At 40.6% G+C, this 16,749-nt stretch overlaps 1 protein-coding gene across 3 annotated transcripts in view; it reads right to left on the bottom strand.

Moving 5' to 3' along the window:
• Positions 1–16,749, bottom strand: part of TENM2 (teneurin transmembrane protein 2) — a 1,578,682-nt gene that overhangs the window by 773,983 nt on the left and 787,950 nt on the right. The window lies entirely within an intron of this gene.

The raw sequence follows: 16,749 nt of genomic DNA, 5'->3' as shown, positions 1-16,749 counted from the left end.
CAGCGTGTAAAAAAGAAAATACCCAGATTTTGAGAGAAATATATTTTGATTCATGGCCCTTGTCTCAAAATTCAAAGCAAAGCTTTATGCCATCTGTAGTTTGACAGTGATTCTTTAAGTAATCTTCATTATTCCATTTGAATTTCATAATGAAATGTTGATAACTTTTCACATGGTAGGTCATCTAGGTTGACCACAATCTCATTTTAGTGATCACTTACACTTGCACAGTCCATAGACTTCAATAAAACTTGCCAGATTTTTTTTTTTTTTAAGTTTTGCCTTTGCCATTCTGGATTCAAACTGATCTGAAACTTAGAAAGCAACTTAATGGTATAAAACCATCCACACTGAACGAAAGAAGTGCCTCATACACAATGTGAACAGCATCCTGCAATTTTGGCATATTTTGAATGGCACAGTGCAGAATCAAGGACCTACTGAAACTTATGTGAAACATACCCAACGTGAAGTGATGCTAAAACTATTACCATCCCAACTACAACAAAGGTGGAAATAAGCTTTTAAAAAAGATTTTGTTTGTGGGTAACATAAGTATGTATGAACACAAACCTATTATGAATATATTAGCTAAATTAAGATTTTATATACACAGTTAAGTATTTTAATACTACTCTGTAGATTTTAATAGCCTTTAAATGCCCAGATGTTTACATTCTAATGAACATTCGGTATTGACATAAAAAAACAAACTATAACATTTGATGCAAACAGTGAACTTAATATGACTGTTCCTGTTATTTTATCTGAGATAAATGAAAGTGGGGTGATGAGAGGTAATAGAAACAGAATTTGCTTTTTCAGCTATTTTGGCTTCTATTAAATGGGAGTATGGAAAAATATCTGGGGCTTCCAGAGATAACAGTATAACTATACAAACAGACCAAATTAGGAATCAGATGTAGGAATTCGGCCAGAACACTGGTTCTTCCAAGGTCAGGATCCTGTCGCCAACAGAAGTTAGTACGAGATTCTTTTGCAAGAAACCCTGTCGTGACAGGGTATAGCTAATAACACCATAGGGGAAGCGTTTTCCTTCTCCAGTTAGTGGCTAGTTTGCATGTTGAAAAAAGTGTGTTTATGCCTTTGTTTTTGTTTTTTTTATGTTCTCATAAGTAGAAATGGATAGCCCTTTTTTAATTTTGCTCAACTCCCTGCCTCTGTGATACCTATGGAAATAAGTTTCACAGTTTAATTATGCATTGTATACAAATATTTCCAATTACCAGTTTTAAATGTTGCCAGTTTCACTGACTGTCCCGTTTTTTGGAATTTAAGAAAAGGTGTGAGTGCTTCTATTTACTCTGTCTTCTGTATAGCATTCTTTAATTTCACATACCAATATCATATCCCTGCTTATTCATCAGCTCTTGAAACTAAAACAATCCGTATCTTCTTTAACATAGTGATAGTGCTCATTAATATATTATTTGTCCAGCTGTAATTGTGCACTAGGGTTCAAGTGGTATTAATAAACCATTTTTTTTTCTTCCTGGATGGGAAAAAAGTCATTATTATACTCAGATGTATGGATGCAATTTTAAAAATTGCAAATTGAAAGAATCCAGCATTTCTTTAGCAAGTTAATTATGTTCATGTCAGGAATCAACAATGTACCCAAATTCACTTCCTGGGCTCTGACACTCAGCAGACTCCAGCATGTGGGAACCTCATGCCAAATAGTTAGCCAGAAGCAGAGGCAGAGTAGTGCAAAATACCCATAATCTCCACTCTTCAGCAGAGTGGGCCAGCCAGTGTAGGCCACATAAAAGGACAGTGCCTGGGAAGCGACAGAGTCATTTTGGCCAGATGATCCAATTCTGTATCTCTCTCAGGAACAGCCCTCCATGGGGCTCCTTTTGAGCCTGAGATAAAATAAAGCTGCAGCTCAGAGAGCACCCAGGCAAAGGGAGCAGTGGTATCTGTTGCCAACTCTGTGACCCTGTGAGAACAAAGGGAAAAAGAGTTCAATCTACACCGTTCTGCATCCAGAGAGAAGGAGGGAAGCTGGCCCCCTGAGCTGAAATTCACTACAAGTAATTTACTACTTTTAGTAGTAAAGCAGATGGCTGGATTATTTTAGTGCTACTTAGTGTATTCCAATAGTGCTATACATGGGATCCAAAGAATATCTGCACTAGAGTGAAGCTTTACTTGCAAAGTAGGAGGTTAGTATAAAACAGTATGTGAGTTGGAATCCAAAGTATCAAAATGTAATTCAGAATCTATTCTTATTCTGCCTTCAGACCACAGGCAAAGACTTTACATGCTTTACAGGCATGTATCCCACTGTTGGTGACAAAACAAAACAAACAACAATTCCACCAAATGAGTGAAGTAAAGAGCTTTGGTTCTTTAAAATAACATGTAGAAATGAAAGCAACCCATCAGTAATTAAAAAAAAAATCTCCAGGAATCAAAAGTCTTTGGAATATTATAGGAGCTATTAACCAGCAAGACATCTTCAATTGTGATTATTTTAATTAAACTTTGGCAGTTAATTCCATATGTTTCATTAAGGTACAGATAACCTGCCATGTAAAAGTAGGCTATTGATCTTAACTTCACAATATTAAGAGATAGAAAGGAACTACTGGATCATCAAGTCCAGGATGCAAGTGCATTATGCAGTTTCCCCGTAGTACAAAAGCAGTTTTCTAACATAAATTGAAATCAAAATTAAGCTACTGGTAATATACTAATACAGTTTGAAAACTGACTTTTACTACAGTAAACTACTACATCACTTATGTGGCTACATAAATATTCCCAAAGGGTGCGATTAAATGAATGAAGTACAATTCTATTCACTATCTCAACACACAAAGATCGGAAAACAAAGCCTGTGGTATTTTCACCGTATCTTTAGATAGAAGTTTAGATTGGTTAACCGCAAATTATAGGAACACAGGAATTGCCATACTGGCAATAACTTCCTGTGGCAATGGGTTCTTCAGTCTAAGTGCTGTGTTGCATGAAAAAGTTTTGAATTTGACAACATTTCATTTAATTGAAAATCTCCCCTTCTTGTGCTATGAGACAGGGAGAACAGACACGCTTGACAGAGACTTCTCTACTCATTTTATACACTTTTATCATACCCGCTTTTATTCATCTTCTAAGGTAACAACAATACTAATCTTTTCAATCTCCTAATATTTTATATATGTCAATGCTATCTTAGGCTTCCTTTTTCAACTCAGTTTACGTTCCATTCCACATCCCAACATATTAGATACTGGCTCAAATTGTATATTATTGTGCTTTTTAGATTCAGACTCCAAAACTGAAGATATTTGCTCATAGGAGTCTGAAGATCCAAGCCTCTGATTATTGCTCTCCTGCATTTGTGACTTTCATATTGTTTTACCCAAATTAAGAGTCTCAGAAAAATTCCTTTAATATGAGCACTTGCTTATATATCCTTTGTACTTATACATCAACTTGCATTTCAATTGTTTTAATGTGAACAAGAAAAAGGGACATTTTTTGTGTTATGCACAGGGAATTAACCACATGACTCTGAGATAAATGGGGTTTGCATGATTAAATTAAAATGCATATGCCTGGAAAATTCTCTTATTTAACACTGTTGATGTCACAGAAGGTAGAAACCTCTCATTCAGAAAAAGACCCCACACCCATTCAAAGGATAGCATCATTAAATTACTGAGCTTGAGGCAAGAATTAGTGTGTGAAATCAATGGTCTGTGTTACACTGAGTTCAGAGTTAGCCATTTCTTCTACGCAATCATCTATTTAAAAAAATTCAAATCCCCACATATTCCTTTGCTGCCAAAACAAGAACAAGTAAAAAGATGTAGTGTACTTATACCTGAAAGTGGCCAAATTCCTTAAACCACCAGGGAACAGGTCTACTTGAAGAGCAGACCCTCGCAGTGGAAAAGATATACAGCTGATTCTAATTCCAACAGGTTTTGAAAGAGATAGCATACAGAAATGTAGCAGGGATGAATAGGTGGACCTTTACGATGCAGCTGTGTGCAATGGTTAACCACAGAGCAAAAAGGTCAGACTACTTATTTTCTGTACTTCAAGTGTTATTAGGTTCTAGCTACTGCTTGCCCACAAAGCCAAACATTTCATAATTAAACCAATGTATAACTTTAACTGCTTAACATTAATAATCTTACATTTATAAAGCACCTTTCATCCAAATAGATAATAAAGTGGTTTACAGACTTTACTAGCTGAGCATATCAGCTGTATGGGAACACAGCAGGAGTCACATCTATCAATAAAGTGCAGCCACCTCAACAGTGCACACAGAAGTGACACAATAATGAATAGTGTTTGTATACGATAAACACTCACATTGGAATTTTGTGAGGGTTCAGAACATGTTGTTTTCTAGGTAATAAACGTTTAAATACACACATTAAAGCTTCTTAGCAATCAAAAGATCATCTGTTAATCCAGGGGTTCTCAAACTGGGAGTCAGGACCCCTCAGGGGATCACAAGGTTATTATATGGGGAGTTGCGAGCTGTCAGCCTCCACCCCAAACCCCACTTTGCCTCCAGCATTTATAATTGCATTAAATATACAAGTGTTTTTTTTTAATTTATGATGGGGGTCGCACTCAGAGGATTGCTATGTGAAGGGAGTCACCAGTACAAAAGTTTGAGAACCACTGTGTTAATATAAGAAAGTTTACTGAGTGAAACTGGACTGAACCAGCCAAAGAAAACTTTGTTTTCTAGTATCTCATTAGTCACAACAAAATCCTTTTGATTTTCTTCTTCATAATCCCACTGTTCCTCCTTGCCAGCTCAGAGACCACAAAGTCTAATATTACAGATTGGATGAGGGTTTTTTTTTGTTTTGTTGTAGTTTTTTTTTGAGGGGGGGGTAGGGAGGTTGTTGACAACCAGATTGTTGATATTAGTAGAATATTACGTTAAAAATATTTTAATAGATCATTAAGGTTGCAAAGCCATGAACCAACATTTCAAAAATGCCAAATGTAAGAATGATCATGCAACCACGATTCAGCCCTGTTGTGAATATCCATTTATGACTTTAATTACATGATCTTATATTATTTTTTTCCGCAAGACACCTGCCTCATTCAGTGAATGGGTAGTTAATCAGTATTTTTTTTATCCACATTCCATGTGTGGTTAGGCTAGTCTTATTTACAACACACCATCAAATCATGCACTGAATTAAATTACAAATTTCTTCATGGGGGCTCATTGGTATATCTGAGTGATTCAAAATTTCAATCAATCTTCTCCACACCCCTGTGAGGAGAGCGGTTATCACCCTTTTACCTTTGGGAAACAGACTTTATGTCAGAAAGGACCATCATGATTATCTAGTCTGACCTTCTGCACATTACAGGCCACAGAACCTCACCTACCCATTCCCATAATAGACCCATAAACTCTGGCTGAGTTACTGAAGTCCTCAAATCAGGATTTAAAGACTTCAATTTACAGAGAGACTAGTTTAAATCTGCAAGTGACCCATGCTTTGTGATGCAGAGGAAGGCAAAAAACACCAAGGTCTCTGCCATGCTGATTTGTGGGGAAATCTCCTTCCCAACCCTGTAGGGTGAACAATTAGACCCTGAGCTTTTGGGCAAGATCTAACAGACACACACCTGGGAAATAATTCTCTGAAATTACTCAGAACCCTCCCCATCTAGTGTCCTATCACCAGCTGTTGGAGAGATTTGCTGCTAGCAGATGCAGATCAGCTACATGCCATTGTAGGAGTCTCACCATAACATCCCCTCCATAAATTATCAAGCTCAGTCTTAAAGCCAGTTATGTCTTTTGCCTCCCATTGCTCCCCGTGCAAGGCTGTTCCAGAACTTCACTCCCCTGTTGATTAGAAACCTTCATCTAATTTCAAGCCTAAACTTGACAACTAGTTTATATCCACTTGTTCTTTTGTCCACATTGGCAGTTAAATAACTCCACTCTCTCCACAGTATTTTCCCCTCAGATGTATTTACAGAGAGCAATCATATCACCCCTCAGCTTTTGGTTTGGTTAAGCTAAACAAGCCAAGTTCTTTGAGTCTCTTCTCATAAGGTAGGTTTTCCATTCCTCAGATCAGCCTAGTAGCCCTTCTCTGCATCTGTTCCAGTTTGAATTAATCTCTCAAATGTGGGAGACCAGAATTGCACAGTATTCCAGATGAGGTCTCACCGGTGCCTTGTATAATGATACTAACACTTCCCTATCTACTGCAAATACCTCACCAAATACATCCTAGGACCTCATTAACCTGTTTCACCGCCACATCACATTAATGGCTTATAATCATCCTGTGATCAACCAATACACCTAGGTCTTTTACCTCACTTCCAACTGATATGTCCTCAGCTTACAGCAAAAATTCTTGTTAGTCCTTTGCAATATTAAATGTTATCCCATTTCTTTTACTCCAATTTTCAAGATCTTCAGTCCTCTTCCAGATTGGCAATACCTCCGAACTTTGTGTCTGTAGCGGGGTGGTTACTGCTGGGGACAGGACCCTGACATAGAGGGGCACCAGGCTCCGTGAGGGACATGGGGGCCAGTGGCAGGCCGGACACCAGCCTGCAGAGGGCGCTCTGGGCTGGGAAGAGCTAATTCCCCAGACGACCAACAGGAAGTGCCACCAGGTGAGTCGACGCCCCGCTACATGGCAAATTTTAAAAAAAGCACTCTCACTTTTTGTGCAAAAGGTCACTAATGAAAACGTTAAATAAGGTTGGTCCCAAGACTGATCCCTGAGGAACTCCATTAGTAATCTCCCTTTGCACTTTTATATGTTCATGACACAGCTCCAGTCAATTTCAGTTGCAGTCATGAGTGCTTAGCAATTCTGGAAATTTGGCAAAGTTTTCACAGGTTCAGAACCTACAAAAAGAGGAACACAATTAGTGACTCAAGAAGAACACTTTGGTTTACGTGTCTTGCCTAGCACAGCACAGAATGCTGTAGCAAAATCCAATTTTCCAGGGTGACATTTAATTTCTTAAACATCCTTTCTCCTCCTGTAATCCTCCGCCTCACCAATTACCCAAATTCAAACTTTTGCAACCAGCGAGATATAAGGTCCCACACACAACAGCCTCCTTCACTACACAGCCCTGTATCTGTCCTGTCCTGTGCACTGGTAGAAGTGGGGGGGAGGAGAATGGGGGAGAAATAGTATGATTAACTCCTGTCTGCTTTTTCAGTGCTGCTAGCTCTTGCGATTTCTTTGCAAGTATGGCTGGGCTGCATCCAGTCTCATGGTGAGGCAAGAAGCTCCAGCCCACTCAAGAATTTCAGCCCTAGCCCCCACCTGGGGGAAACCCCTACAGTTGGCTACCTCCCCCGCCCCTGGGAAACAGTAGTCAACCAGCGTAGCTTCAGGAATCAGGTGGTGTTCTCCCCCCATCCTCAGTAGTTGACATCATTCTCGCAGAAGGGGAGACGAGAATAGGAAGAGCCCAGAAGCTGATGGCAGCTCCGCTCCCTCCTGCTTCTCCCCAACACGCTGCCTGCCTCTCTGCAACACAAGGCCTAGGAATGGGCAGAAGGAGGTGAAGTGCCCCCGGAGGAGCAAAATGAGGCTGAGGGGGTAAGAACTGATGGGGCAGAATAATTCCTGGGCAGGGGATGTGCAGATGTAGGGGTAAAAGCTCCTGCATCAGCATCCAAACTCCCCTTAATAAATGTGGGAGCATCGCCCCCATTTCCCCCCCACACACACACAATTTTTGGTAATGTGATTTTTTTTTTAATCCTTTGGGATTGGTAATACTGCCTCTTACTCTTCTGCATTCTAGTCAGGTGATTTCTTCTTTTTCCTTGCTGCCTGGGTGCCAGTAGAGCACAGGAGAGCCAATTCTCATGCTCTGAGTTCCAGTGCCTTGCATCACAGACACCCAGGAACAGTAACTGCAGGGAAAGGCCTGCTCAGCCCTAGCCTGCCACATACCCAAGGTGGATTGAATCTTCTGATAGTTTAGCTGCCAAACATAACAAGTCTTACTGAGCAGGTGCTGAGATTTGTAGGAAGATTATAATTTCTCCAAATTTTCATGAAAAATGGAAAAAGCCATATTCCTGACACCTGGACATTCCCCTGGCAAACTTCAAGTCTATGTCCCAGTGAATGAGGTGCTAGAGTTTCCCAACAAAATGGCTGTAAGACATTTTTAACATGAGCCAACACATTTTTTCCCTAATCTCATCCTCAGAATATGATCAACATGGCAGGTGAAACTTTAAAAAAGAAAATCAGTCTGAGGCAGACACCTGGCATAGTTAACTTCAGCCCTTCTGCACGTACAAGGCCAGAGCATGCCAGATATCGAGGGAAGGGAGTCCACATTCTTCTGCAGAGGTATGTGGTTTTGGGAAGTAACTAGACAAGTGAATGGACTGGTTAATGTGAAAGCGAGATACCACCTTCAGTAGAAATTTAGGGTGCAGATGTAAGGAGACCTTATCCCTGTGGAACACTGTGAATAGTGGGTCTGCCAACATAGCTCCAAGTTCACAGACTTCTCTCACCAAAGTGATAGCAACCAGGAAGGCAACTTTCCTGGATAGGAGGAACATGGAGGAAGATGCCAGTGGCTCAAAGTGCGGTTTCATTAAAGCTGAGTGTACCAAATTCAAGTCCCATTGATGTGCAACTGTTTGGCGGGGGTGGGAGTAAGGTTCTGAGGAGGTCTTTCTGAAATCTAGCAGTTAGTGGGTTCATAGAAACAGAGTAACCCTCCACAGGAGACTGGAACACACTGATCGCTGCCAGATGGACTGTTAAAGTGCTGAGGGCAAGACCCAACGACTTTAAGGACAGAACATACTCCAGGATCAGGGAGATATCCACCTCTTCTGGTAGAACCCCTTTATGTTGCACCCAAGATGAAATGTCTCCATTTGGCCCTGTAACATTGTCTAATGGCGTCCTTCCAGCTGTTAGAAAGAATGTCTTGTACCATCGAGGAGCATGCCTGTTCTAATGTAGAAGCCCATCCAAACACCATGCCCTGAGGTGGATCAGATGTGCTTAAACTTGTCCTCATACTGGTTCAGGGAGATCAGGGATGGGAATCAGTGGACAGGATGACATATGCAAGAAATTGATGAGGATGACAATCACCCTGTCTTGTCATATTTTGTGGAGCAGTCAAGGCAGGAGTGGCAGTGGCAGGAAGGCACAGTTGAGCTGGTCTGACATTAGGTGAAGCATTGCCCTAGGAACCATGACCAAGGGCCCCCTGGAGCAGTACATGGCGCACTTGATGTTAGTGTTAGAAGAGACTAGATCTCTGTTTGGGGATCCCCATTGTTCAAAGATGTTGTGAAGCACTATATTGTGAAGTCCCCACTTGTGGTCAATATGAAAGTGTCTGTTGAATAAGTCTACGAGTACATTCTGCATCCCAGGAAGATATGATGATTTGACATTTGATGCACCAGTTCCAGAGGCTGACTGCTTCTGGGCATTGAACAGAGGATCTCACTCCCATATTTGTTGATATAGAAAACAGTGGTGGTATTACCTGACATGATCAATACATGATGAGAGCAAATGATTTACAAATCTTTTGTACTGCTCGAAGTTGAGAATATTTATGTGCATCCTTGATTCTTTATGTGTTTGTGTGCCTTGAGTCATGCAGTTGTCCATATGGGCTCCCCAGCCTACCAGGAACATGTCTGTGATGATACTTTTGTTTAGGGGAGGAGTGATGAAAGTGAACTCCCAAGCATACCTGATGTGGCTCTGTCCAGCATAGGAAGGATGACAATACCCTGGCTGGGACTGTCTGCTTGAGGTCCATAAGAGCAATGGTTTGGTGAGTACACAGACTAGAGCCATGTCTGAAGGCAGTGAAGGTGAAGTCTTCAGAAAGAGGTCACGAAGGTGCACAAAGCCATCTGGCCAAGAAGAGACAGGCAAGTCCTGGTGGTACATGAGGGTTATTCAAGATGCAAGAGATAATGGCATTCATCACCTGAAATCTATCAGTGGGCATACTTTGCTCACCCTTGTCTGGTGAGTAGAATGGGAACATAGCCAGGTATAGCAGAACCATCAGGACCAGGGTATAAGAGTCTTCCTTTGCTGTTGAATCTGCAGATCTGCTCAATGGATCCCTTTGGGTGGACAGGAGGGGACAGGGAGTAGACAGCGATTCTCTCATGGATCAGGCAGATTCTGAAGAGGGACACTGTGCCCAGGGCCACATAAGCCAGATCCACAAGAGGTTGTGGGAGTACCCAAGGCATGGGGTATCAGTAGTTCCATGGGAATGAGGGGTAACTGTTTCCAAGGATGTGCAGATCTACATGATGGTGCACAGGAGCAGTACGGTAGATGTGGTTCTTCTCCCAGTTCTGATTCATCGAAAGAGGAAAATACAGACTCTGGTTCTAACAATGGTACCTCTTGAGCCAATGGAACAGAGTACAGGACTTGTGAGGAGAGTGAGAGACTCCATATCCTGGGCACATACCATAGAGGGAAGTGGAGGGTCCCAACAGAGGAGTAAACTCTGTCAAGCAAAGACCGGTTGAGGTTCAGATACAAGTCTGGATCTTCCTGGTGTGAGGGTCACTTTTTCCTTCCCTGTCATTGGTATTGGCACTGAAGACTTCCCCTGTATGGGTGAGTCTCATGCCTTGTGTGGTGCCAGTGGTTCATCAACCAAACTGTTGGATCCCATAGTTTTGGGGGCTTTTTCTTCTGTCTTTGGGACTTGGAATGTGCTGTGTCCTCTTGGGCCGAGCTAGTGGAGGAAGCGTCCACTCTCTTGGAGTTAGAGGAAGACTTAGCCCCTTGCTTATGGGAGTGCTTCCTAACCTCTCAATTAAGATAACCTTGAGATCAGCAGGGATGGTCTGGCTGGCACCGGAGTCGGACGTAGTAGCAGGAGGTGCACTCCTCACTGAATCAGTCTGGTGTACAGGGGGGGTTCCCTGGTCTGGTCTGAGTGTGGTCTCATAGCCATCTCCATGAGATATTTTCAGAGACAAAGTGTTCAGCCTTCTAAACTCTGGCTGGGGAAGGATTGGCACCTAACCGTAATGTGAGCTTTTCCTAGACAGAAGGGGCAGCATTGATGGTCATTGCTGACTAAGAAGCATCGCAGGCAGAAGGTGCAGTGTTCGAAGCCCAGAGTCCAAGGCATAGTCTGGTACTCGCCCTGGGGTCAGGGTAGAGGGTTAGGGGAAAAAAACCTCAAGTCACTCTAAATCTATTAAGTACTAAACTAGAAAATAAATAAACCAATAAAACTACAGAGAAAACATAAAACTATGTAAAATTACGAATTTTTTAGAAGCATGACAGATGCGGACACTGAAAGTTCCAACCCGGATCGTGCAGCAATGAGAGGGAACTGGGGACACAGTCGGTCTACCTCGCCCTTTATCACCTCAGACGGGGGCAACAAGGCAAGTCACTGTACATGCGCGGACCAATGGGCATGACTTACAGAGTTCTCCAACTCCAGACACATAGTGAATATGCTTATCCCTCAGGGGAATACAACAGAGACAATCATTCGAAGAAGAAGGTGGTCTTAAAATGTGAAGAGTCAGGCAACCTAAACTACAAGGGCGCCAGTAGCATACCAACTACAAAAAAAGGCTTCCTTCTACCTGCAAGTAACTCTGTTCCAAAGGTTGAAATCTGTCTGCCTGCCTTTAATGAAACAAATCACTGATTATCTACCATTTAGCATATCGGGACATTCTTTTCATATCAAATTAAAATCCAAGCCATATTTCCCTCATTTTGTGTACTGACTGTGCACAATACATACAGTACACGCATTCAACTCAGAATTCTGAATTACAATGTTGGCTTCCTGGCATAAGGGGTGAAAAAAAGCCTGCTCTTTAGTATGACTGCTGAATGCCTGGAGAGATGTTGGATATGACCAGTAATCTGACACAATTCTAATCCTATTTTCTGCACTAGTTGGGAAAGTGGCAACAAGACGTGAGAAGTGTTTTCAGATGAAAAACTACAACAATCAGTTTTTCTGTACAAGCAGGATTTAGGAGCAGCTGCCATAGTATATGTGGTTCTGCCACTTTGGAATTAGTTGCACCACATCACTCATGACAAGATGTATTCACTTAATAACGAAGATAAACAAGGGGGTTATTGTATGACATTGATAATGAGCAGCATAACTATCTGGTTTAACATTCTCACAACAAAGGCTGAAAGCAGCCTAAACTTTACTCCTTGGGAGAAAAAATACTGGCCCAAATTCTATCCTCAGTTACACATGTAGCAACTCAACTAAAATTAAGTCAAAGAGGTTACATGAGTTTAGCTGGAGGAAGGATTTAACTGTCTCTGCAATGACAGTCAGTTGGGGCTAGAATCTGCAATAGTTTATAGTCTGTCACCGCACACTTCAACAAGAATATATGGGGTGAAAGACAAGACAAAATTCGAACCCTAAATTTTGCTAGCATAAGGTGAGAAATATCCATGCATGAAAATACATAACAAGTGATATAAGAAGATACTAATTTCTAGTAATACTCCAGTGCATTTCCCAAACATAATCCAGGCACACCATCCAAACTGTAGCCAACCAGAGTGCTAAAATTCAATCTGAACCTCAAAAAGAGCATATAAAGGAGGCAAAATGTTGGTCTAGAGGTTAAAGCATAGGACTGGAGAGGTAGAAAGGATGGTTTCTATTCCCAGCTCAGCAAATCACTCAATTTACATCTCCATTTAAGTAACTAAATATCTACAATGCTTCTAATCATACCTCAGTTTCCTTGAGATATTTACCTACCTACAGAGTATTGGAAAGTATAATTATAAAATGGTTTAAGTCATTGACTAGAAAACTTTATAAAAGCACAAAGTAAACTTAGACCATTGTATCTTTATGTGCACACTTTAGAATCTTGGGTGGTGTTCAGATACAACTGGTACAAACCATAAAAGAAACTAGACAGCATTATTATTTTAAAGTGGACCTTTAATTCACAAACAACTGGCTCATCAGTATCCATTAGTCACTCCTGTCTTTGCACTATTAGCTCTTTCCATGATGGACACTGATTTTTCAAAATGTACTCCACTTTCAAGCAAATTGCAGGATAGGAACGAAGTGTTATCACAATTGAAACCAGCTGCAGTAGATGGTTATATACATCTACTCATATTCATACTGTATAATCCAGCCTCTTCAACACTAGGCAGCAGTTTTGTTAGACTATGATACCAGCAGGATCTATCAGCTCATTTGACACCTTGTAGAAATGGCATGTTTCAGTGGCATTCTAGATGGGCACTTCCATGAACTTATCTATGTTACACAGACACTGTTGTAAAAGCACCTTAGTATTTGTCATAAAAGGATTTGAGGCCTTTTAAGCTCAATTGCCTTTTGATGTCCATATATATGTGCATGCCCGTGGATATAGTCTCTTTACAGTAAAACTGTGTACATCAGTGGGCAAGTCTGTGCTCAATTATTTTACTCAAAAAACTTGCCTTTCTGTATGGAAAAGTCTCTAGAAAATGTTTTATCAGAAGTACACGTTCCTGAGGATACTTTGATGAATTAGATAAACATTCTTTTTCTGGCTGTTCTGTTATTAAAATAAAGCTTTATTATCGTATGAAAACAATTAAACAATCACTGTTCATATCTAAGCATATGCCCAATAAATTTTGCTTTTAAGAAACAGAACAGTCACAGCTTTCATACCTTTATAACTGGCTAACTGGGTGTCATGGAAGTATCTGCAAATGCTGCCATCAGAGGATTCCTTATGTGTTTCCTTTTGTACTTCACTTCACATGTTCAGAACATTGGTAATATTTTATGAAGGTCCCCAGGCACATGTAAGAGTTTATTGGCTTTAGCAGCTGTCAGCTATTTAGTCATAAGGAACTTCTCTACTGTAAACATGTCAATTAGAAAAAGTGGCACCATAAAATGTATCCTATACAATAGAATAAAAGAGCCCTGTGTCACAACTGAACCTGGTACTGTGCCGTAATGTTCTGATGTGATGTTATTCATAACAAGCTTCAGCAATGCCAGAGGTGCCAGTCTCCAACTCAAAATTTCGAACACTACTAAAAGTATCTACCAAAAGACTAACTCAAATCACTTTTAGTAGTGACAGATGCGTCCACCTGGACTGGAAACAAGTTTCCCAAAGTTTTAGCTCTCCTAGAAGCAGTTACAGATGAAAGGGAAACAGGTGTTCCCATAGCTCCTGAAACTTCCCAGCAAAGTGTGATTAAAAAGGTAATTTAGTTAAAAAAATGTATTTGATCACTAGAACCCTGAAGAAAAAAAAAATCCAAATTAAACATCAAGGGAGACTGATTCACTGCTATTAGATAATGTACTTATTGCAAAATAGATAGCAGCACTTTTATATTGTTTTCATTCATAATGAAGAAATCAGGAAATGTCTTTATTTACTTGATATTATAAGCTGCTTTCATCTTTTCATTTTCAAACCTAGTAAGATAATTAGTTACTTTCATGGCCATTGTCTATTGTGCTGTTATAAATGGAGTAGCTGGCACCAACTCAGCCAATAATTTTTGGTGCTGAATTTTCCTGCAGATAGAATATACACTCTTACTATAGGGATTTCCTTTATGTGCCAATTACTATCATCTGTAGAATGAATATGCAACCATGAACACAGGCCTTTTTTTAAAATGTACACAGTAGTAGCTATTTGACAGGAAAACACACTATAGATATGCCTGTGGAGTTGGCCTTGTTAGGAATACATCACTGTTATCAGTTTTCTGTAGAAGTTGGGAAGGAAAAAATGCAACCCTCTTTCCTAGCCCCTCTTTCTGCTTCCTTACAATGACATTTTCCATACACAAAGAGAGATGTCACTGCTGCTCTCACTTTCCTTTTGTTCCATAGAAAATCCACTGTATAAGAAAGTGCTGGATTTTTCACTTTAGCTTTTTATAATTTGGCTATGATGCTCACAGGCACATACTATTGTCATCCTTTTGTCCCACCCCTTAAAAGGTGCACTACTGTGTTATCATGATCAGTTCTCTCGGCATTTAGCCTAAATTTCAGTTTGCTCCTCAATCTCATACTGCTAACTTTGCTTTCCTTGAAGTTTTGGTGTCACTTGTCCCCTCAACTCTCCAGGAAACATAACTTCTTTCTTTCACTCTTGGACTGGATCATGCCAAGCCAGTGGTCTGTAACTCTCTTTTTGATTTGATCACCCTGTTCACCAGAATCTATCTGAAATGAAAACTAAGTTTCCATCACAGCTAACTGAAATTTTAGATGTGATAATATTTCCCTTTAAAAAAATATGGGTGTCACAAGTTGCATTTTTGCGTATGTAAAAGTGACTATTCTGATTCTTCCCCCCATAGGAAATGCCACAATGAAATTTGTTTAGACTTAAAATGTATTTTTTTTCAAAAACCGCCAAGCAACTTCCCCCACAACAAACATTTTAAGTCAAAATGAAAAACAAAATGCTTATTTCAAAATGTCCATTTTAATTGAAAATTTTTAATTCAAATTAATCAGAAATTTCTTATGGGAAAACAGTTTTCCTTTAACTGAAACTATTTCAGATGAAGGTTTTTTGTTTGAAATTTCTGACTTTACTAATTTCAATTTTCTGAGCAGCCACTGTTTCCAGCACTATGGATGCAGAATAAAAAAGCTTGAAAAAATTAGAAATGAATTTAAATTGTTTCAGTGAGGCCTGCTTACTTCTGCCCAGAACCTCAAACAATAGCTCGGAGAGGAGAACCACACTATTTATCTCACTGGGGTCCTAGCTCCAATACCCAATGATGATAGTTTAAATATCAGAACTGTTAACTGAGGCTATGTCTTCACTACCCGCCGTATAGGCAGGTAGCAATCAATTCCTCAGGGATCGATATATCGCATCTCATCTAGACATGATATAGATCCCCGAACGCGCTTATATCGATTCCGGAACTCCACCAACCTGAATGGAGTTGCAGAGTCGACATGGGGAGCCACGGACATCGATCCCGCACCGTGAGGACGGTGAGTAATTCGATCTTAGATACTTCGACTTCAGCTACGTTATTCACGTAGCTGAAGTTGCGTATCTGAGATCGATTTTCCCCCGTAGTGTAGACCAGCCCTGATTCACTGCTGATCAAGGCATAGCAGAAAGGGAGATGGAGGAAATCACCAACCTACAGAGTCCACTGAGAGTGGTGTCATGAGGGGTGGTGCTTAGGAGATACCACTACTTTTATTTCCAGTCTGCACTGTGCAGCCAAAAGGTCAGAATGAGGAGCAGAGCCTTGGGTGTATCCAGGAGCACAGGCCAGCTATATTTGGGTCACATTTTCTAACTTCTCTTCACAAGCATGAGAGCTAGAAACAATTGTATTTCTATTGGAAAGCTTATGTTCAGACATTACATGACCATATGAGTCAGGGCCCTGTGCCCACAGTGTCTATGCCTTTTGAACCAGCCCTTTAACCACCAGGATATGGTGACCAGATGTCCCTATTTTTGGGGCCTTTTTCTTATATAGGTCCTATTGCCCCTCACCCTCGTCCCAATTTTTCACACTTGCTGTCTGGTCACCCTAATATCACTCAACCCCACTGAGGAGGAAGCCAAGCCTGAGAAGCCCAGCAAAGCCTGCATGATCAGATTTTGATCATCTGATCAATCTGTTATGAGAGGTGTCACATTTTGGCATCTCAGGTGGACAGAGT

Source organism: Gopherus evgoodei, chromosome 8, assembly GCF_007399415.2.
Source record: "Gopherus evgoodei ecotype Sinaloan lineage chromosome 8, rGopEvg1_v1.p, whole genome shotgun sequence".
NCBI lineage: Eukaryota > Metazoa > Chordata > Testudines > Testudinidae > Gopherus > Gopherus evgoodei.
Note: the sequence above shows the minus strand (reverse complement) of the source record. Positions and strands in the feature narration are given on the sequence as shown.